The 23,073-nt window shown below is 47.5% G+C and overlaps 1 protein-coding gene across 1 annotated transcript in view; it reads left to right on the top strand.

The window, feature by feature from the left end:
* Positions 1-23,073, top strand: part of UNKL (unk like zinc finger) — a 1,575,372-nt gene that overhangs the window by 584,992 nt on the left and 967,307 nt on the right. The window lies entirely within an intron of this gene.

Below are 23,073 nucleotides of genomic sequence, written 5' to 3'. Positions count from 1 at the left end.
GAAGTTCCCCCCGGAGTCGTCCTCCCACCTGCTTTTACAATCGAGGGGGCGGCGGCTGAATTAATTTGTTTATTACTGATACAACCCCTCTACACCCCGGTCGAGTTTCTGATGTATTGCAATAGCAGTGTCGACTGTGGGATGTCTGGGAATGTTGGGGACCACTTCCTAAAGGCTGCCTTCATCCTGTAATACTGCAATCTGCATTGGAGTCCACCGCCCATTTTACCGACAAACTCTTCCTGCTCCCTCCCACTCACGCACTATAGACTCATCGCAAGTTGATGCCAAGACCTCTATCTGCCATAGTGAAATGCCAAGATCAAACGGGTGCCCCCCCCACCCCCAATCTCCTCATGGCCCTCCTCCATGCGTGCACCTTGCATGCCACTGGGTCCACCTTGCATCTGTCTGCAACCCTGCCAGATATCCGCACACCCTGTTAAGAGTGAGGATGAACCGAGCTTCGCTCTATGCGAACATGGGGTGTCAGCGGTGCCCCTGGCATCCAGAAACATGCAAAGGATAGTTGTGCTGCCAAAAAGTATGCCTCGACATCGGGTGCACCTATCCCCCCACTTTTTCCCATGGTAATGCCAGCACTTCCCATTTTATACGTGGGGCTTTTTTGGGTGCCATGCTGTCATGATCTCTGCTTCCAAAAGGTCAGGGTTTTCCCAACTCCCTTGGAAGCAGATCCATAACCCAGGTTCCGAGTGCCAACCAGTCCCAATTGGGACCTTTTGGACCCAGTCCTGGCGCCAGTGGCACCAGGCTCATAAATATGCCCAGTCCCAGCGCTGGAAGCGCCGGGCTCATAATGCTTGGGTGGACTTACCTGCAGCAGACCATGCTTCTTACTTGCCTGCCAGTTGAGCCTCTGATCCTCTTCTGTTTGGAACTACTTTTCCTGTTGGGTGGGGCAGGAGCCACTCCCTAGATTCAGAACACTGGAACTCTTCTGGAAAGCAGGAACTCTTTTCTTACCTAGGCGTGGCTGTGGAAGGAGACACCTAAGCACTACAGGAGGCTATTTAAACCACACCCGATGGATGAATCTTGCTTTGCGTTATTCTGCATCCTCTGCAGCAGAAAGCTCATCGTGTCTTCTGCATCTGATCCTGGGCCTAAGGAAAAAGGCTTACCATCCTGAATCCAGTCTTCAGCAACACCTATAAAGACAAGAAAGAACAGGTTAGCATTACGGTCTTCAGTGACAGCTCTTCACTTACCTGGTCCATCGGCTGTCCCCAACGCCTCGCGCTGCATTCTGGCATCTGAAAGACAAAAGCTTACCAACTCTTCGCACGCTCCGGAGGCCTTCGGCGCTGCATCCCGCATCTGAAAGACAAAACAAGGTGCGTTTAAAGACATTGGGGAACTTTAATACTCACGTGCCATTACTCCTTTCCACATCTAACCCAGTGGGTATTCCGGCACCCTGCAGCCGCTCCGAACTTGTACCTGCAAAATAAAAAGACAGTTAGAGCGCATCGTGAAGCAGGCAACAAGCGCTTACTTACGTGCTTCCAGGTGCTTCTATTCATCACACGGGCTCCATCTTCAACTCACTTCAGCCCGTCATCCGCCATCGCCGGAACCCTGCAAAACAAGAAACATCACTACTAAAGACTTTAAAGACATTAGAATTACTCGAAATTTACCGTTCGTGCAGTAAACCACGGACAGCAGTCCTCTGAAGTCAAGAGGCCTGCTCCCCTTATCCAGTGAAGAAACTGGTTACAGCACCCTGCCCCGAGGCAGATGGAGAGCACGGCGTTCACTTACCTAAGGTGAGAGCGTTAACCTTTGGGGTTCTACAGGAGAAGAGAAAGGGAAGAAGAGAGAGACGTTCAATAACCCAGTTCCTTAATCCCATATTTTCTATCTGCAGACATCTTACCCTTCGAGTTAGACATACAGTGCACAGAGGTCCAGCCCAAAGAGCCAGCCGTGTGTTACACATCACCTTTGAAGATACGGTATACGCCCGGTCAGGACTGGCGCCTCTACGGGAATCAGGTGAGCGTTACAGAACGCAAAGCCTACCACAAAACTCCCGTCCAGGCGCTATGGAAACCTCGGATACCGACCAGCTAGCCCAGTTACTTGGGGAACTAAGGGCAGAAGTGCATGCAGCCCGTCAGGAAACGAACGCTCTAAGAAGGGAACTGATTATTTCCAAGGAGCGAACAGATGATCTCGCTAGACAATTGCTACAGTCACAAGCCGGACAGACCCCGTTACCCGCATCTGGGGGAAATCTTCCTTCTACATCCTCTATGAATCCAGTGCAGATCAACCTACCTGGGAATGTACCTCTGGCTCCGCCCGAACGATTTTCTGGTGACCCAAAGAGGTTTGCAGTATTTATCAATCAGTACCGGTTGCATTTCTTATGCCGGCCAGCAGCCTTTCCAACTGATCAAGCTAAAGTAGCTTTCGTGCTTTCGTACCTTAGTGGCAATGCGGCAGACTGGTCGATCCCTCTAGTAAATCAAGATGATCCGGTCCTCCATGATTTTCAAGCTTTTCAGCTCAGTATGGAAAAACTGTTCGCAAGACATTCACAGGGGCAGGCCTTGGACAATGAGCTTCTTTCGTTGCGACAAGGTAATCAAGACCTTTTGGCTTATATTGCGTCTTTCAACAGACTGATAGTGGAAACTCAATGGCCTGAGGACAAAAGGATTACGCTGTTTTATAGAGGTCTACGTGGAGAGCTCAAAGATGTGTTAGCCCAAGTAGTGAATCCCCCACAAGATTGTTCGGACTATATAGACTTAGTCGTTCAAATAGATCACAGACTGCGGAGCACGAAGGCCGATCGTTCCAAGTTTGATGCTCGAGTATTTTCCAAACCGCCAACTCCTTCCAAAGGAGTAGACTCCGGGGAACCCATGCAAATAGGGGGTCTGAAAGGTCCTCTAACACAAAAGGAGCGGGAAAGGAGAAAACAGTTGCAATTATGCCTCTATTGCGGAAACTCAGGGCACTTTCTTCGAGACTGTCCGGTGAAACCGGCCAAGAAGGCAGTAGGAGCTGCAGTTACCAAAGTTACAAACTCTGAGCAGGGAAACGACCTCGCCGACAAGAATAGAGGTTCTCTTGCCGAGCGTGAAAACCAGTTCCGTGACCTCGCATTTCGTGATACCTATGGTCCTCATTAGCCCTGATAATCCGGATCGATTACATGCAATTGAAGCTTACGTCGACAGCGGTGCCATCGGCAATTATGTGGATCATGAAATGGTTTTGAGGATGAATCTAACTCTTTGTCCCAAGGCTGTAAAGGACGTCATTACTACGGTGGATGGTACGGAGATAGCCTCCGGGCCAGTAACGCATACCACTCAAGAGGTGACGCTAGTAAGTCAAGATGGACACCATGAGAAGATCGTGTTCGATGTGATCAAGGCCCCTCAGTTTCAGATTATTCTAGGAATACCTTGGTTAGAGAAACACAATCCTCTGATCGATTGGCGAGCAAGAACGGTCCAGTTTCCAGAATGTGTCTCTACCTGTCACCCTCCACCTGGTGTTGCACTGGCAGCAATTTCTTCAGAGACTCCCCAGTTACCTCCCGAATACCTAGAATACCAAGATGTTTTCCGGAAGGATCAGGCTAACTCTCTACCTCCTCATAGGTCTTATGACTGCCAGATAGACCTGACACCTGGATCTACTCCTCCTTGTAGTAGAATTTATGCCCTCACCGAGCCTGAGAACCTTCACCTTCGACAATACCTGGATCAATACCTGGCAAATGGGTTTATTCGTCCTTCCAAGTCCCCTGCTTCTTCAGCTTTGTTCTTCGTTCCAAAAAAGGAAGGAGACCTTAGAACTTGTATAGATTATCGCTCCCTGAACCAGATCACCGTTAAGAATAGATATCCGTTACCTTTGATCCCTGAACTCCTGGACCAAGTCAGAAAAGCATGCATATATACAAAGCTGGATCTTAGAGGAGCTTACCACTTGGTACAAGTAAAAGAGGGCGATGAATGGAAGACGGCCTTCCACACCAAGTATGGGCTATTTGAATATCAGGTCATGCCCTTCGGACTTTGCAATGCCCCGGCCGCCTTTCAATATTTTATGAACGATGTCCTCAGAGAGCTCATAGATGTGTGTGTTGTTGTTTACATTGACGACATCCTCGTTTATTCTTCATCGGAATCTGAACATCGGAAACACGTGAAAAGGGTCCTCGAAAGATTGCGTCAACACAAACTATTCGCTAAGTTGGAAAAATGTGTTTTCAACGTGACTGAAGTTGAATTCTTGGGATTCATATTATCACCTGGCGGAGTGCGTATGGATTCAAAGAAGGTCGATGCAGTTCTCAAATGGCCATCACCATCCTCCGTAAAAGGTGTGCAAAGCATGTTAGGCTTCGCTAACTTTTACCGCAGGTTTATCCCCGAATTCTCTCGAATAGTCCAGCCCATCACTGCCTTGTTAAAGAAAAACAAACGTTTTGAATGGTCTACCGAGGCGGAGCAAGCTTTCCAGGATTTGAAGACTAAATTTATCTCTGCACCAATCTTAAAACACCCTCGCCCCGAACTCCCCTACATCGTGGAAACTGATGCTTCAAGCCTTGCCATGGGGGCAGTTCTATCACAAAAGGACCCGGTAACCAATCAGTTGCATCCCGTGGCATTTTGGTCCCGCAAATTCTCGCCTCCTGAAATCAATTACACGATTACTGACAAGGAACTTCTGGCTATCAAGTCTGCCTTTAAGGCTTGGCGGCATTATCTGCTGGGGGCCCGACACACCGTTACTGTGATTACGGATCACCGAAACCTGCAATATTTGAAAACCGCAAAAGCCCAATCCTCTAGACAACTCCGTTGGGCATTATTCTTTGCCGAGTTTGACTTCATAATTACCTATCGACCTGGTACAAAGAACGGTAAAGCTGATGCCCTTTCTCGGATGGGAGTGGAAGAACACTTGATCAACCCTAAACCTGTACCAATCATTCCCGAACAAAGAATTCTGGGTGTAATCGCCACAGAATCCATAGAGGAAGTTAAGGATAAAGCCAGGCAACTTGTAACTCCAGCAGACATACAGAATTGGCATCTGCAGGGAAAGGGCTTTGCAGTAAAGGACAACTTATTGTATTTCCAAGAACGATTATACCTACCCAGCACAGATTTACAGAAAAAAGTAATCTCTTGTTATCACGATTCTTTAATGGAAGGACATCCCGGTATGGCCAAGACCTCAGAAAAGATCAAGCGCTACTTCTGGTGGCCGTCTTGGAAAAAAGATATCAGAGACTTTATAATGTCCTGTGGAGTATGCGCCCAAAACAAGAGTCAAAAGGAAAGACCAGCAGGCCTCTTACGCCCTATTGACATCCCACCTCGCCCTTGGCATACGCTTTCTATGGACTTCATCACCGATCTACCTCCATGCTCCGGATACAATACGATTCTAGTAATCGTGGACTTATTCTCCAAGATGGCGCATTTCATTCCGCTCAAAGGCTTGCCAACAGCAGCAACTCTGGCCCGAGAATTTCTCGAAAACATCGTCCGACTGCACGGTTTTCCTTCGGTTCTAATTTCGGATCGAGGTAGTAAATTTATTTCTCATTTTTGGCGAAGTTGCTGTCGGTCGGCTCAAATTGATGTGAGACTATCGACCAGTCACCACCCTCAGACCGACGGACAAACCGAGAGGACCAATCAAACTCTGGAACAGTATTTACGCTGCATGCTGCAACAAACTGAAAAAACTTGGAAAGACATCCTTTGGATAGCCGAATATGCCTACATTAACTCTGTCCATTCGGGAACTGGGAAAACCCCGTTTTTTCTTTTGTACGGCAGTCACCCTCGAACCTCGGAGTTGGATCCCCTCCAAGATCTTGAAACACCAGCAGTAGACTACCTGCATTCTACAATCACCCAAGCCTTTAAGGAAGCTGTTTCTCACCTTCAAAGGGCTAAAGAACAATACAAGAAAGGAGCAGATCAACATCGGAAGGAAGCCCCTCAATATCAAGTAGGGGATCAAGTCTGGTTATCCATCAAATATCTACCTCTAAAAGGGCCACGCACATTCAACCCAAGATACCTTGGTCCCTATTCCATCACTACCATAGTAAACCCAATAGCGGTCAAGTTGGACTTGCCCCCGCACATGAAGATACATCCGGTCTTCCACGTCTCTCTATTAAAACCCGTGCAACCTCAAACCCGACTAACTAAATCTCCAAAACCTATCCTAGTTGATGGAGAACTCGAGTTTGAAGTCAAAAGCATTCTGGACTCCAAGATCTCCAAATCTAAACTATTTTACCTAATTGACTGGAAAGGCTACGGCCCCCAAGAGAGATCCTGGGAACCTGCTGAATATGTCCACGCTCCTCGCCTAATCAAAAGATTTCACCGAATATTTCCTGACAAGCCAAAACCCCCGGAGAAGCCCGGTTTGGGAGGGCCCTTGAGGGGGGGTACTGTCATGATCTCTGCTTCCAAAAGGTCAGGGTTTTCCCAACTCCCTTGGAAGCGGATCCATAACCCAGGTTCTGAGTGCCAACCAGTCCCAATTGGGACCTTTTGGACCCAGTCCTGGCGCCAGTGGCACCAGGCTCATAAATATGCCCAGTCCCAGCGCTGGAAGCGCCGGGCTCATAATGCTTGGGTGGACTTACCTGCAGCAGACCATGCTGCTTACTTGCCTGCCAGTTGAGCCTCTGATCCTCTTCTGTTTGGAACTACTTTTCCTGTTGGGTGGGGCAGGAGCCACTCCCTAGATTCAGAACACTGGAACTCTTCTGGAAAGCAGGAACTCTTTTCTTACCTAGGCGTGGCTGTGGAAGGAGACACCTAAGCACTACAGGAGGCTATTTAAACCACACCCGATGGATGAATCTTGCTTTGCGTTATTCTGCATCCTCTGCAGCAGAACGCTCATCGTGTCTTCTGCATCTGATCCTGGGCCTAAGGAAAAAGGCTTACCATCCTGAATCCAGTCTTCAGCAACACCTATAAAGACAAGAAAGAACAGGTTAGCATTACGGTCTTCAGTGACAGCTCTTCACTTACCTGGTCCATCGGCTGTCACCAACGCCTCGCGCTGCATTCTGGCATCTGAAAGACAAAGGCTTACCTACTCTTCGTGCGCTCCGGAGGTCTTCACACTGCATTCCGGCATCTGAAAGACAAAAGCTTACCAACTCTTCGCACGCTCCGGAGGCCTTCGGCGCTGCATCCCGCATCTGAAAGACAAAACAAGGTGCGTTTAAAGACATTGGGGAACTTTAATACTCACGTGCCATTACTCCTTTCCACATCTAACCCAGTGGGTATTCCGGCACCCTGCAGCCGCTCCGAACTTGTACCTGCAAAATAAAAAGACAGTTGGAGCGCATCGTGAAGCAGGCAACAAGCGCTTACTTACGTGCTTCCAGTAGCTTCTATTCATCACACGGGCTCAATCTTCAACTCACTTCAGCCCGTCATCCGCCATCGCCGGAACCCTGCAAAACAAGAAACATCATTACTAAAGACTTTAAAGACATTAGAATTACTCGAAACTTACCGTTCGTGCAGTAAACGACGGACAGCAGTCCTCTGAAGTCAAGAGGCCTGCTCCCCTTATCCAGTGAAGAAACTGGTTACAGCACCCTGCCCCGAGGCAGATGGAGAGCACGGCGTTCACTTACCTAAGGTGAGAGCGTTAACCTTTGGGGTTCTACAGGAGAAGAGAAAGGGAAGAAGAGAGAGACATTCAATAACCCAGTTCCTTAATCCCATATTTTCTATCTGCAGACATCTTACCCTTCGAGTTAGACATACAGTGCACAGAGGTCCAGCCCAAAGAGCCAGCCGTGTGTTACACATCACCTTTGAAGATACGGTATACGCCCGGTCAGGACCGGCGCCTCTACGGGAATCAGGTGAGCGTTACACATGCTACCTTTATCATTTGGGAGCGCACTTTGCGGAAATAGCCCATTCCCGGCCTTACCTATATGTTTTGAAACATGTAAAGGAGTTTGGGGACCACTATCATTTTTATGAGCATACTCAGGCTGGAGCACCATGCGCAGACCCGAACGGAACAGCAACCTTTGGGAATGAAGCGGATCACCGCCTACGAGGGACCAACTAGGAGCCTGGAGGCTCCCAGGCAGACACAAGGACATATAGCCTCCGATAAAGGGGAAAGAGAAAAGAACTGGGCTACGACATACAACACCACCAACGCGGGAAGGCAAGTTTTATACAGGACCTGAATAGTGAGCAAAAGCCTATACACTCCACCGGTTGGAAGGGGAGAAGTACCCCTCAAAGCATAATGCTGCTATCGTGGGAGCATCTGTATGTAGTTTGGTTTTGGTGGTTAGACTTCGTCTTGGCCTCCCTTGAAAAAAGGGCCTGTGATGCAGTATTGGGAACTTGTCGGGGAGCGGAACGCCGCCAACGTGGGAGCCTTTGACCGACCTTGAACCACAAACTGTAACAATGTAGACCGGAGAGGTTAGGGTGCGGGCGACACCAAGCCGTGGGATATAGCAAGGTTTATAGTGATTGCATAGAATGCCAAAGCATCGAATGCCTTTTTAATGGGGGGGGGGGCCCAACCGAACCCCCGTTTTTTTTAAAGAATTTTTTTTTACCCCTTAAAACCCATTATAATTCGAATAAAACCTTTACCTTTGAAAGAAATGCATTCAATGCATTTTTTACGATGCTTTTGGCATTAAATGATTTGTATTTGATGCAATGACTGGATACCGTATAACAGCCCTGACGTGTGCAGTGACTGAACTGTCTGGACTTTGGGGAAAGTGCCGGTGATAAATACATCCCTTCTTTTATTATAACATCTGTATCTGTGTCTTTTTTCCCATACTGCACTGGTGACAAATGGTGGCAGCTGTGGGATTGAAGAAGACAACACCAACAAGCGCTGCAAATTCAGAGCCAACAGGCTTAGACAGATAGACAAACCTTCCAAGAAGCGCTGCAGCAAGCGCTGCGGGTGGACGCAGCCTCCATGAGTAGACGGGCCAAGGTACCTGCCACGGTTTTACAAAAATACATTTCAAAGGGATTGTGTCCTCCGACGTATTCCTTATCTTAGATATATCCTTCCAGCTCTGCTGGCCTCGGAAAATTTTTCTCTAGAGGGCGCTGCGCGTCGACGTCCGCCGAGTCGATGTCCCTTCGACAGCTGCCGTATCGACGTCGACATCATCCTGCCTATAAAGGCCGCGCGCAGCGTCCGTTGCTCAGTTCCGTTTTTCCGTGCTTACTCAGTGCCTCGGAATACCGTTGCTCAGTTTTGTCAATTGAATCCTATTTACCTCAAGATATCCGATCCGTACTCGATGGCTTCCTCGTCGGAACCGACAACTCCTCGGTCCGGCTTCAAAAAATGCCGAGATTGTGGGAAAAAGATGTCGCTGACTGACCCTCACAGAGTTTGTCTGTGGTGTTTGGGAGCTGAACACCATTGTTCGGAGTGCGAGGACTGTATGTCCATGACAGCTAAGGCCCTGAAGGAGGGTAGGGGGAAGCTGGAGAAAGGTAAGACTTTAAAAGCTTCTTCTTCTTCGACGAAGTCGAGACATTCGTCTCCTTGTCACCATTCGCGCTCCAGGTCTCGGAGTGGGTCCCATCACTCCTTGAGATCGAAGCACTCGAAGAGGAGACGTCGAAGATCCCCTTCTCCGTCCTCCTCTTCCTCTGTTTCTCCAAAGAGAATCCCTTGCCCCACGAAACATAGTTCCCGGGCTGAATGGGAGGAATTCCGCAAAAATATGATGTCTTCGAGAAAGCGGCCTCGCGAGAGTGATGCTCTGGTCGAAAGACCCGAAGGTCAAAAACGCTGCGAGTCGCAGTACCCGGCGAAGGAAGCTTCTCGAGCGCGTCTCGAACCCTCGAGTAAAGCTATGACCTCAAAACCTTCTTCGAAGGTTCCGTCGACGCCGAGGTCGGTGTCTTCGACGCCGTTGTCGAAGGGACCTTCAACACACGGGTCTGTCGACTCGACGCCATCTTCGACACCGGCGTCAACGCCAAGGAATGTCACGGTTACGACGCACCCCGTGGCTATCCCCAGGTCCTCGATGACGATGGCGTCGAGATTGTCGACTTCCTCGAGCAGAATCCCAATTCTGTCGAGGTCCTCGAGGCCTCCGCCTTTGTTTTCGACGCCACGCCTGAAGCCTTCGGCGTCGACGACATCAACGTTTTCGAGGCCGATTATGACAAGTTTGGCACCCTCTGCCTTGGAGATGGGGTTTACACCCTATGTGAGTTCAGAACAATTGTGAACTATGTCCTCAATTTTGGAAGAGGGTGAACTATCTGAACAGGAAGACACATTTGAGTTGCAGGGACCTGCAACCCCAGTTAGAGAGGAGTTATCCTCAGAAGAACGCAGGTTAAAGGATCTTCATGATTCCTTACATGAGGCAAGTGGGTTAGACACTTCCCCTGAGGTGGAGTTTGCTAGGCCAGACCCGGGGGAGCATGCTGAAACCCCCTATAGATCCTTAATGGCCAGGATCACAGAATTTATGGGGTGGTCTACACCTTCACAGGCTTTCCAACAAGATGACCTCATGGACATTCTTGACAAAGGTCCACAGGAGGATCCTGTAGTGCCCTTTCATAAAGCTCTTCAGAGGAAGATTATGATGAACTGGGAAACCCCAGATGTCGTCCCGGCAGAAATAAAAAACTGTCTACAAAATGATCCGGAGTTTTTGTCCAAACACCCATCCATAGAAAGTCTGGTGGTACAGGCAGCATCTTCTACTGACATCAAGACTGCTTACCCTACCGTCCCACAGGACAGGGACGATAAGAAATATGATGCTATGGCAAAGAAAGTTTTTTCGGCATGTAGCATGGCGTTAAAATCTGTTAATGCTACTTGCACCCTTGCTAGATTCAGCCATACACTTTGGGAGTGTGCTTCTACAGCGGCTGACTGCATCCTGGAGGGAGAAGAAAGGGAGGCGTTCCTAAATATCATACAGGACGGTAAAGACGCTATGTGCGAATCCCTCCAGACGGGCATTGATTCGGCTGACAGTATCAGCAGAGCAATGGCGGCAAGTACAACAACCAGGAGATTTGCTTGGTTGAGAAAGTCTGGTTTTGCCCCAGATGTGCAAGCCAGGCTCTTGAACATGCCATTCGATGGCTCTTCTTTGTTCGGGAAAAAGGCGGATGACAGTTTAGAGAAACTGCAAACTTCAAAAGCAGCAGCAAAATCCCTAGGCGCTGCAATCGGTCAGACACCTTTTCGTCCCACAGGAACCTCTGCGAGGGGCAAGTCCTTTCGCTTCTACTCCGCATTCGGAAGAGGTAGAGGACGACCGGCTCAAAGGGGACAAAGAAGAACTACCCGAGGTGGACGGGGTAGATATTCAAAAGCCGCAGCAACAGCAGGTGCCTCTTTACCATCGGCATCTGCATCAGCCGCCCCAAAACCACTCTGAGGACTGCCCTCACAGGACACTTGTAGGAGGCAGGTTAACTCAACATCTGGCGGAATGGCAGGCTATCACGTCAGATGCTTGGGCATTGGAAACGGTTGCCCAAGGTTACTGCCTGCCTCTCCTACGCATACCTCTGTCATCCACCGGGGATCAGCTCTCAGAAAGTTCCAGATCCGCTCCTCTTGCAGGAAATTTTGCACCTGCTAGAGAAAGGTGCCATAGAACCGGTACCTGTAGCAGAGAGGAACAAGGGCTGGTACTCCCCTTACTTTCTCATTCCAAAGAAAGACGGAGGACTGAGACCCATCTTGGATTTGCGAGAATTGAACAAATTCCTCAGGAAAGACAAATTCAAGATGGTAACTCTTTCTCAGATCCTTCAGGCCCTTCAGTTCCAGGACTGGTTGGTATCTCTGGACCTTCAGGACGCTTATTTCCATGTGCCTATCCATCTCAAACACAGGAAATACCTGAGGTTCGCAATTGGCAACTCTCATTATCAATTTCGAGTGCTGCCATTTGGGCTGACCTCCGCCCCGAGGGTCTTCACCAAGTTAATGTCGGTAGTGGCGGCAAATCTAAGGAGGGAAGGGATTCACGTCTACCCCTACCTGGACGATTGGTTGATCAGGGCTGTATCTTCGGAACAAGCTCAGATCCAGCTAAATCACGTTTGCCACTCCCTTCACAGACTGGGCTTCTCCATCAATTTAAAGAAGTCACAAATTATACCATCGCAGAGACTCCAGTTCATCGGAGCGATCCTGGACACTTCCCTGGGAAAAGCCTCGCCACCAGAGGTGAGGGCTCAAGATATTCTACAGATGGTTACCAAGTTCCAAGATGCCCAACGTCTCCCAGCCTTTGACTTTTTGAGGTTGCTAGGCCTCATGGCATCCTGCATTTTCCTAGTGCCAGAGGCTCGCCTGAGAATGAGATCCCTCCAGTGGGCACTGAGGACTCAGTGGTCACAATTCTCAGGAAGAATGACAGATCTTCTTCAGGTTCCCGACAGGGTGGCTCGAGACCTTCAGTGGTGGGCCTGTCAGGAGAACATTCTGAAAGGAGAACAGTTTTGGCAACCCTGGCCGGAGATGAGAGTAGTCACGGATGCCTCACTCACTGGGTGGGGAGCCCACGCCAACGACTTGACCATCAGCGGTCGTTGGTCTCCATCGGAGTCCAGACTACAGATCAACCTGTTAGAGCTGAGGGCCATCAGACTTGCGCTGAAGGCGTTCCTGCCAGCTGTACAAGGAAAAAATGTCCTGATAATGACAGACAACACAGTGGCCATGCATTACCTCAACAAAAGAGGAGGTGTAGGATCACTACCCCTTTGCAGAGAGGCGATGCAGCTCTGGTTTCTGGCAATCCAAGAAGGAATCTCTCTATCGGCAGTTCACCTAGCCGGAGAGAAGAACTTGACAGCGGATGCTCTGAGCAGGCAGAGCACAGACTCCCACGAGTGGGAACTAGCTCAGGAAGTCCTTCAAGAGATCTTCGCCCTTTGGGGAACCCCTCAGGTGGATCTGTTCGCCACCAGTGTCAACAGGAAGTGCGATCTGTTCTGCTCAAGGGAATTTCCCCCGAGAGGAGCTCTGGGAGACGCGTTCATAGTGGACTGGGAGTTTCCGCTTCTGTACGCGTTCCCACCGGTCCCTGTCATTCCTCAAATGATCAGGAGGTTGAGAAGATTCCGGAAAACCATGATCCTAATTGCCCCGGATTGGGCCAGGAGAACGTGGCACCCGGACCTTCTAGACTTGTCCATCTGCCCTCCAATTCGACTTCCACTCAGAGAGAACCTACTCTCACAGAAGGGAGGTCAGGTTCTCCATCCAGACATCAAAACCCTCAACCTTCACGCTTGGCTTTTGAAAGGCTGAGGTACAAGGATTGGGACCTCCCTGATGATGTTATGGAGGTGTTGCTTTCGGCAAGGAGGCCAGCAACAAAGTCTTTATACTGCTGCCGTTGGAACAGATTTTCCAGCTGGTGTAGAGAAAAGAATATCGACCCCTTTTCATGTGGTACACCAATGGTTTTGTCCTTCCTACTCTATTTGGCGAATTCAGGCCTTCAAGTTGGTACCATTAAAGGCTATCTCGCAGCGCTATCCATCTTTAAGCGCACTGCGGAAGAACCATCCTATTTCAAGTTACTCTTGGTAATACAGTTTCTAAAGGGGTTAACCAACGTTTATCCCCCAAGACCATTCCAGGTTCCCCTATGGGATTTAAACTTAGTCCTAACTTTCCTGATGGGCACACCTTTCGAACCACTCCATTCTTGTTCGTTAAGATTTCTTACCCTTAAAACTGTTTTATTAATAGAACTTACATCTGCTAGAAGGGTGAGCGAGTTACAAGCTCTTTCTTGTAAACCCCCTCATGCAATCTTTCACAAAGACAAAGTTGTCCTGCAAGTGAAGCCTAATTTCCTCCCAAAGGTGGTTTCTGAATTCCATATCAGTCAGAAGATTACCCTGCCATCTTTCTATCCTCCTCCTCATCCGGGGAAAGAGGAAGAGAGGTTACACAGGCTGGACCCTAGAAGGGCTTTAAGTTTTTACATCAGTAGACTGGCCAGGATAAGACAAGCAGACCAGCTGTTTGTAGGCTACACAGGTCACAAGCTGGGGTTACCAATAACTAAGCAGACCATTTCCAGATGGATCATTCTAACCATTTTGGAATGTTCTAAACTGGCAGGAAAAGAGCCCCCTCAAAACCTTAGGGCTCATTCGACCAGAGGTATTGCAGCTTCATCGGCCCTCAAAAGAGGAGTGCCGGTTAAAGACATTTGTGCGGCCGCCACATGGTCGTCCGTCCATACCTTTACACGATTTTACAACTTGGATTCCTCCTCCAGTCAAGAGACTAGGTTTGGAAGGGCTGTATTGCACTCTATTCATCAATAGAAGGCAGCGTGAAGTCAGTACTCCCACCTCCAATAATAGAATACTGCTATGGGAGCCTATCTAAGATAAGGAATACGTTGGAGGACACAATCCCTTCGAAGAACAAGTTACTTCTTAAATTGTAACGTTCTTTCGATGGGATGTTCCTCCGAAGTATTCCTTATCGACCCTCCCATCCATCCCCGCAGTTCTACTTCCCTTGTTGTTGCAGCTTACGCTCCTTCAGGGTGATTAGTCTAGTCCAGACAGAAATACTGTGGGCTACCAAACGGAACTGAGCAACGGACACTGCGCGCTGCCTTTATAGGCAGGATGACATCGACGTCGATAAGGCGGCTGTCGAGGGACATCGTCTCGGCGGACGTCGACGCGCAGCGCCCTCTAGAGAAAAATTTTCCGAGGCCAGCAGAGCTGGAAGGAGATATCTAAGATAAGGAATACGTCGGAGGAACATCCCATCGAAAGAACGTTACAAGGTAAAAAGTAACTTGTTCATCTGTAGAAGACATGTCTCATTTTTTTGTCAACTTTGAGCGAGTGCCCAGGAACGCTCAATGGCCCCAGGAGAAGTTGGAGTCACTATATTCCTACCATGATGACGGGAGAAATGCAGAGCGCCTATCAGGCATCTAACCCCACAGGGGACACCTGTTACGTGGATATGAAGACCGTGGTCCCTCAGAAGCTCGGACACGATGAGGAAACGTACCAAGAGAGGTTTCGGGAGACTACATTGTTACCAAACAAGACCCCTCTGCAGTTACATTATAGGGGGAAGGAGTTGGCAGACAAGTGGCTACAGAAGGCCACTTCCACCGTGACAGAGATGGCGAAGAGAATCGTTTTTCAACAATTTATGGAGTCTTTACTGGTTCCAGTGCAACGCTAGGTAAAGCAACACCATCGACCTACTCTGATGGAAGCAGTCAACATCGCCTCGGCCTACCAGAAAGCTGGACTGGTGAGAATGATGTTCTGGGGGCAAATTAATAGGGGCTCGACCACAGGTCAGACGACACTGACCCGACCTGGCCCGGGAAGGGGTATGAGTACCTTACCCTGTAAATCTGAAGCTGACGGTTGACTCCTGGATAGAGCTACTATGAAGTTACTCAGAAGTCCCCATTGTTATGAGGGTGAGAATTGGGACAGATTGCCAGACTGTGCACAAAGAAGAGCAAGGAGGAACCTATGGAGACAGGATTGTATGACATGCCAAGGAGTGAAAGCTACCCAGAAGATCGACTCATGCTGCGGTCACTGTATCTATATACCTGTGAAGCAGAAGTGGATGGGATGCCCACCAGAGCTCTAGTAGACTGTGGAAGCCTACAGATGGCAGTCAGCGCCCAGCTGGTAGGTCAAGTAAATGGGGGAAGCGAAATTCCAATTAGATGCGCATCGGGATGTAAAAACATACCCTACTAAATATATCTGAGTTAAGTTGGCGGGGGAACACTTAGAACTAAGAGCATTGAGAGGACATCGAAGTGTGAATGGGACGACCCTTGATACGTCGAGGGGCACATCGAGAGTTGCAGTGGCATGCGAGACTCATGATGCTGATCACTGTGGATTGAAAATTAGATGAAAACGGAGAAAGCTTCCAGCTAGCCCAAGAACTGGATCCAACATTAAGAAATGGCCAGTTGGCTGTCCAAGAAGGGAGAAAGGGATCAGGATCCTATTTAACCAAGGAGAAAGGGTTATATTACTGGGTAACCCTGCACCCAGGTGGGGATAACTTGTTGCAGTTAAATTCCGTCCCACCGTACTAGAAGTGGCACATGTGCAAGTGGGGGAAAGATATCTTGGATCGGAAAAGACAATCCAGAAAATGTTGGCCTGATTGTTCTGGCCCAGAGAGCATGGACAGACCACACGCTTCTGTCAACAATGTATTGAGTGCCAGAAGAAGTCTAACCTTCCAAAAGCCTAGTTACAAACAATGCCTCTGATGTCAGAGCCTTTCCATCGAATCGAAATGAACATTGTGGAACCCCTCGAACCCACCAGCAGAGGCCACAAGTACTTGTTAGTGATCGTGGATTATGCCACCAGATACCCCGAGGCGTTCCCCTCCGAAGTATCACCACGCAACAAGTTTGTGACGCCTTGATGTCCTTTATGGCCTGTGTGGGGTTTCTCAAAGAAATCATAACCGACAGAGGAACCAACTTTGTCAGCCATCCTCAAGCAGATGTGCCAGAAGTTACATATAGACCACCTCAAAACCTCAGTCTATCACGCTCAAACCGATGGTCTGGTAGAGAGATATAACAAGACCATCAAACAGATGCTGATGAAAGCCATGAGTCCCACAGACAAGGATTGGGATCGACTAATACTGTGGATCCTTATGACCCTTACGAATACCCCGCAGTCATCCACTGGGTTCACTCCCTCTGTACTACTGTTTGGAAGGCAGGTGAGGACCCTCCTTGATATTCTAAGAGAGGAATGGGAAGACCAACTCGAGCAGGAAATCTCCTTAACAGACTCTGCTCACAAGTTGGTCCAACGGGTGGAGAAACTCCATTCCAAAGCCTGCACCCAGCTGCAACAGGCCCAACGGATACAAGAGACTCATTACCACAAAGGAACTCTATTGCAGAGTTTACAGGTGGGAGAGAAGGTGTTGGTCTTGGTTCCAACGTCCGAGAATAAGATGTTGGCTGCTTGGAGGGGCTCATATTCAATAGAGCAGATGTTGGGACTGGTCACGTATGAAGTCCGGCAAGATGACTGACGATTGCCGGTACAAACATACTATGTCAACCTTCTAATGGCTAATGAACTCCATCTTAAAAGGGCATGAGCAATATTCACTATTCAGTGCCTTTTTTCCTGCATACGGATGCTTTGGGGTGGGTATCTGAGCAGTGCTGTTCCAAAACAAAGGTGCCTCAGAGCGGCCTATTTTATGAATCTGCCGGAAACTATTGCCACATGAACAATCCTATGCAACTATTGTGAAGGAGGTTTTGGCGGTCAAGTGGCCTGTGGAGTCTCTCCAATATTCTCTCCTGGCCGACACTTCACTCTGATTACATATCACGCACCACTGGTTTGGATGTGAACCCCAGGATATTGCGGTGGTTTCTTGCCTTCCAATTTACAACTGTACATCGGCCAGGTAATTTGATGGCTCAGGTGGACTTCCTTTCCCGATCACTATCCCTGCCGAACATCAGGGCTTGGTGAGGCAGAGGCGGGGCCGTGAGGTAGTACCAGTAGCCTGGCGGGCTGGGGTAAATCCGCAAGAAGGGAGCACAATGGTAGCAGGGCTGCAGGTAGCTAAGGAGGAGGTGTGGCAGAGCGGGAGAGAAGGAGCAAAGGGGGCCAGGTGGGATGACAGCTGCGAGAAATTAATTAACAAGGTGTTTTTTTCTGCTCTATCGCTGGTAGCCGGTGTGCGACAGAGGGGTGAGACAGCTGAGGCAGAGACGGGAGGGAAGATGGCGGCACAGGAGAACGTCAAGCCCAAAACGTTTGTATGGGCATACTGAGGCTGGAGCATTGTGCTGAGACCACACGGCACCGAGCAACAGCAACCTTTAGGAAGGAAGCGGATTGCCGCCACAGAGGGACCAACAAGGAGACTGGAGGCTCCCAGAAACAAAGAGAAAAGAACTGGGCTACGATGCGGACCGCCGCCAACCCAGGAAGGCAAGTTTATACAGGACCTGAAGCGTGAGCAAAAGCCTGCACACTCCACCGATTGGAGGGGGAGAAGTACCCTTCAAGGCGTAACGCTGCCATTGTGGGAGCACCTGTATGTAGTTTGGTTTTGGTTGCTAGACTTAGTCTTGGCCGCCCCTGAAAAAAGGGCCTGTGAGAATAACGGGTGCCTTTAGTATTGGGAACTTGTCAGGGAGCAGAACGCCACCAATGTGAGAGCCTTTGACAGACCTTGAACCACAGACTAGGTTACACTGTATTTGGGAGAGGCTAGGGTGCAGGCGACACCAAGGTGTGGGGTATAACAGCCCGACCTGGGCAGTGACTGAACTGTCTGGACTTTGGGGAATGTGCTGATGATAAATAAAAGTCTGTTCCTTTATTATAACATCTGTTTCTGTGTTGTTTTTCCCATACTGCACTGGTGACAGGATTCTTGTGATGGCCAGTTGCATTTTTGCTTTAACAGTGTGAACATATTGGGCAAGTGAGCAGCTCTTAGTACTGATTATGGTCTGTCCATGTAGGTTTATAGCAATCTACAATGACTTGTAATTCCTCTTGAACTTTAGCAGGGTCCCCACAAATCTTCGGAAGCTTTGGACAATGTTACAGAACTCAGTGGAGCGCCATGATGTGTGCATGGGACTAACTCAATGCCTCCCACCCTAGCAGCATTTTGAAGTGGCGGGTTTAGGAAACCTTCAAAAATCACAGAGGCTTCAGTGGATGGGGAAGCAAGGTTGGACAGTTGCCATCATTCGTGGTTGGCATTAATAGCCAGAAGTGATAGTTCCTTAGTGATCAAATAGGTGTGGATTGACTCTGTTGGATTGCCAGTTCGCTTGGGGTTCATTTTGGACTTTGGGGCAGACTCTGCTCATCCTGATGCAAAGTTGGAGCTGAAGTGCAGACCTGCATCTGGAGCGGTCTATGATCTGGTGCAAAATTAAATATGGTGGCATTGTATGAATCCAAAGTTTCTTTGGTAGTGGGGTACCTCTTTCAGGACTGGATACAATCTGGTATAACCTTTCCTATTTTTAGAAACTCCTAGATTAGAACGTTCAGCTTTATATTCTTTTAACTGTTCCTGAAACTTTTCATGGGCTTCTTTGAATGCAAGCTATTTGGAATCGGAGTGTCTCATTCTTGGAGAAGATAGTTGAGAAAATCTTTGAACTAATATCTTGCATAGCTAGTAATCTATAATTGGTGGGATTAGTCCGATCACCCTTCTTAAATATAGGTATAAGTATCGATTTCCTCAAACTTTCAGGAATCCACCCTGATTTTAATATCCCCGCAAACAATCTCTCCAGTACAAAGGACCAAAAGGGAATATTATCCTTATATATATATTTGACAACATATCCGGGCCGGGTGCTCGAGAGCCATTCAATGACTTAATCATTTCAATATTGTCCACCTCGAAACCAGGCATAAAATAGGGGGTAAGAGTATAAGGAATGAATTTCTCCATAATCTTAGGACTATAGAAAAGTGTTGAGATAGCTTCACACCATGTACGCATGTTGATGGAATTAAGTTCTAATTCACTTTGACCATTAAAATAATTTTCTGACCATAGTCCGGTACTTTCTATTATCATTACTCCGAAGGAGTCAAAATATGTGCTTCCAGTTGCTGCGGCCAATAGAGGATTTATAATTACGCAGCCAGTTTTTATACATTGAGAGGTGGGCTAGCGATCTTTTTCTCTTGTGTGGTACATGAATAAGCTCTCTTGATAGTACATTGCTGACAAAGAGCTTTTTTGGCATGTTGGATAGCAACATCGAAGTTGTTGGTATGATTTGGTGTCCCCTCTATTCGCTCTTTGTGGCACCTTGAATGCTCAAAACTCTTCTTGGATATTTATATGGCCACCCCCCCCCCCCCCAGTGTGAATAACATTTTTATTAATCTTGCAAGATTTTACTGACAGACTGGCACTACCAATTTTTAACCAACTTAAGAGCAACAGCTATTAATCACTTCTACAATATTGATGTTGAGCTCGATTAATGAATTTTAATGCCTAATTTATGTAATATCTTAATGAAGAAAGTTGGTGATTTTGATTTTATATCTAACATTTCCTATTTAAACAAGGGAATCTATGAAAGCTAAAGTACCCAGAGATTTTGCCGCAATCACTTTCCAAATTATTTGACTGGACTGTGCTCGCGTAATATTCGTAGATTTATTACATACTTGCGTTTTAACATTCTTCCGTCCAGAGAACATAATGGGCGATGGATCAAATTGGCACGATAAGATAGGAGGGGCTGTCTCTGTGGAATGGAGCTTGAAACTGCCTGACATTTACTTTCTTCATGCCCCCTTCTCATAACTTGTTACATCAGAAGCTACAGTGGGCTTGTTTCCGATATTAGCTCTATTGAAGGTGAACAATATTATGATGTTTGGGGCTGAATCTATTGTTTTTTTTCTGCAGCAGCATATCACGTGTGGGAAGAAGCTCTGCGTCCCATTTCCTCTTCCACTTTCCTCTCTAAATGTTCTAATTGTATATGTTAAATTTAACCTATTGAAGTCAGTAGCAAAAGTCTAATTTATGAGTATTTTTAATTGGTCATACTGTTGGAATGATTTTTTAATTGTATCCTGTAATTAATTAAATGTGCAAAAGGTTTGTATTAAATATATGCACTAATAAAAAAAAGAAATGTCTCTTTACCGATTTCGCATGCCAATCTAAAAGATTCCTGCTGTTGCACCTTAGAATGTGTAGTTTCTAGGGCCACTTGTAATTGGACCACATGCTCGAGATCAAAAGTGCCTATTTCGGGGCACTGTTTCACCAGGTCATCTTGAGTGAAATATTGCCATTTGTCCAGAAACTTACATGTTGTGGGAGAATAATGTGTATACATGAAGTGAGCCAGATTCCATCTAGGAGGGACTGGCACTTCTCTAGATCTGCCTGCAGCCATTCTTACAAGGGATGGCTTATTACGGAACTCCATGCCGCTCTCCCCAGTGCCTCACACTATAGTGCACAGAGGCTGAGTCAACAGTGCTCATAGTGACCACTTAGAAAATCAGTGCTGTATGCAGTGATGCATAAGTGCAGATAATTTTCCTTTACCGTCAGTTTTGTTACATTTTTCTTCTCAGTAGCCCACGAATCGCGCTACTTGCTTATGGCACTTGGAAACAGTTTAATGTTCTCCAAGTAACAGCCCAATCCAAATAACGGTCTAGAGAAGGGGTATGGAAAGTAACACCGGTGGACAGACACATGAGGAGGAAATGAAACCTGATCAGTTTATTTTCTAGGACAGAAAGAGATTAAAACCGTCGTTGGTGGTAAAGCCTCTATTTTAAGCAACAGGTCTATGACCGCACATTTAAGGCAAAGTAGGGATGGTTGACAAACTTCTAACACATCTTGCAGCCAATATGTTTTTTCACGTTCATGCTAGTATCATTCCTACAATAATTTCTAACTCCTCTCCCTACACTAATATTGATTATTTTTTCTATTTGTTGTGAATGGTTGCAAGTGCTTAAATGTTTCAGTTACAATGCATTTCTTTTCCAGTAGATGCAGGGGCCAGCCGCCGTTGTTTTTTTTAACCAGACAGGAGTTTAAACAAACAAGGCACCTTCACTCCCAATGTATTGCCAGCAGACTGTTACCAGAGGCAGACAGATAAAAGGCGACAATGCATAGCAATGAAATTAAAATCCGTTTAACAACTCAACCATGTCAGTCCTTTTCTTGGGTGACTGAACAGTCTCCTCAAATCTATGGCGCACCTCACAGTGATACCCCATTCAGGCAATCTTCCGATCTTTTATAGTATGTTCACTGGGTGACCGCAGGTCATGCTGCACATAAGTGATCCGATGTCTAACGGCACCAAGTGATAGAAAACAATCGATGGACACTCGCCACTTGAGGTAGGTTCGTAAAACCGTCTTAAATGCAGTAGCACATAAAGAGCACGTCAAATCCCAAACTGAACATGCCCTCCCAAAACACCGAAGTTCTTATACCTTTCTAGACTGTTGAATCCTATGAGCGGGGCATACACAACGGTGTTCATTCAGACAATAGTAGGGGAATTAACTTTTGGCTTACTGATAATCTTACAAACTTTCAAAGGTGAAACCATATTTCTGTCATTCCTTCTGCTCTCGTGTGGGGGTGGGGGGTGCACAGTGTGCAGCTGCATCTAATGACAAAAGATACATGGCTGCTTTATCTAGTTTTTACTACAAAGCAGTGTCATTCAGTTACAACTGGGCCAATTATATTGTTGAAAGTTTAGAAAATAGCCTAACTGTGCAAAGCATTGAGAGTATTCACGATTCAGTGTGCCAAGCAGAAATGCACGTGAGCATCTTGCAGCAAACTTGGAGGCGCTTCTCTAATGGATCAGAGCACAGTTACATTGGTCTGGCCTTACTAATGGACCACCAGTCATATAGGTTTGATTCTTTAGATCCATTTCTTCATTCCACCATCGTATATACAATCCGATAAACTATCTTTTTAACTTTTGCTTCTCTACTCCTCCCGCTCTCCACCTTTTTTCACCTCCCTCCTCACCTTTCTCCCTTTCTCACCTTCTCACATCTCTCTCCCTCACAACTAACTTCCAACCCCTTCATACCACTGTCGTGCTCCATTTTCTACCTCCCTGCTTCTCTCTCATGCCACTGCACGCACACGGTCACACACTCTCTCACTCTGCCACTGCTACAATCTCTGCAGCACTTTTCTCCACAATATGCTTTTCACCACCTGGTCTTTTCGTCCACCACTTCCACCTTTGTTTGACCTTACCTGAACACCCTTCATCTTTGTTCTGTGCGGCTTGGCTTTTATAGCCCAGCTTACCCTGGTTCACTCCTCCGCCTGATTCCCATTGGTTGTTGCTATCACCTGTTTGTTGTGACCAATCCAATCTAATTCAGCCTTTTCCTGTGGGCAGGGAGATAGGTTTCT

The sequence above is a fragment of the Ambystoma mexicanum genome, chromosome 2q, assembly GCF_040938575.1.
Source record: "Ambystoma mexicanum isolate Mex_15411 chromosome 2q, UKY_AmexF1_1, whole genome shotgun sequence".
NCBI classification, from domain to species: Eukaryota; Metazoa; Chordata; class Amphibia; order Caudata; family Ambystomatidae; genus Ambystoma; species Ambystoma mexicanum.
Note: the sequence above shows the minus strand (reverse complement) of the source record. Positions and strands in the feature narration are given on the sequence as shown.